Genomic DNA, 1,126 nt, shown 5'->3' on the forward strand with positions numbered 1-1,126 from the left:
TGATGGGACTAGGATGGGGTCAAGGCACCTTCTCAGTGTCATGGAGAGTGATGGTTCCAGAAAACATCCAGGCGGTCTCTACGCTAATCAAATATGGGTTCACAGTGAGGAGCATGTCCTCTGGGTGCTTGGTCTTCAGTGACAGGACATCTGGACACCAAACATTTGTAAACGGAGCAGAGCCTGCATTTCCTCAAGGAGGACTAGGGCTTGGAGCATCAGCATCCCACTCTTGTAAGGGTGATGTGTCATTTACCTTCCCTTCCTTATCCTGAATCAGGGTCTAGAGCTATGAAATGCTCTGACTCATGAATATGCAAATAACCTGAGATTCACTGAGGTAAATATGGATATGTCTCAGCCCTGAGAGTATCACCCAGAAACCACATCCTTCCAGCTAGAGAAGCCCCAGGCAGCACAGCTCCTCACCATGGACTGGACTTGGAGGATCCTCTTCCTGGTGGCAGCAGTGACAGGTAAGAGGCTGTCAAGTCCCAGTGATGAGGACGGGATTGAGTGCAGTCAGAGGGGCTCTCATCCACTCCTGTGTTGTCTCCACAGGTGCCCACTCCCAGGTCCAGCTGGTGCAGTCTGGGGCTGAGATGAAGAAGCCTGGGTCCTCAGTGAAGGTCTCCTGCAAGGCTTCTGGATACACCTTTACTAGCTCTGCTATGCAGTGGGTGTGACAGGCCCCTGGACAAGGCCTTGAGTGGATAGGATGGATCATCATTGGCAATGGTAACACAAACTACGCACAGAAGTTCCAGGGCCGAGTCACCATCACCAGGGACACGTCCACGAGCACAGGCTACATGGAGCTGAGCAGCCTGAGATCCGAGGACACGGCCGTGTATTACTGTGCGGCAGACACAGTGTGAAAACCCACATCCTGGGAGTGTCAGAAACCCCAGGAAGACGCAGCTGTGCTGGCATGGAGGAGATGACAAAGATTATTAGATTGAACATTTTCTTAGAAAATGACATGAAGTCATTAAAGAAAAGGAACAACATAAATGTGTATTTGAGAAATTTTAATTTTAATTATTTATTAAATTTATTCTGTAAGCTATTTCAGGGACTTGAATATGAATCAAATTAATAAAGCTGATATAGACTTCCTCTGAAG

At 48.1% G+C, this 1,126-nt stretch overlaps 1 pseudogene across 1 annotated transcript; it reads left to right on the forward strand.

Moving 5' to 3' along the window:
• The first annotated feature begins 430 nt into the window (after positions 1–430).
• LOC112617554 lies at positions 431–944 on the forward strand (annotated as a pseudogene). The gene is made up of 2 exons (XR_003117926.1): positions 431–476; positions 562–944. The product of XR_003117926.1 is annotated as an immunoglobulin heavy variable 1-3-like (transcript).
• The last annotated feature ends 182 nt before the right edge of the window (positions 945–1,126 follow it).

This window comes from Theropithecus gelada, unplaced genomic scaffold (assembly GCF_003255815.1).
Source record: "Theropithecus gelada isolate Dixy unplaced genomic scaffold, Tgel_1.0 HiC_scaffold_2434, whole genome shotgun sequence".
Classification (NCBI taxonomy): domain Eukaryota; kingdom Metazoa; phylum Chordata; class Mammalia; order Primates; family Cercopithecidae; genus Theropithecus; species Theropithecus gelada.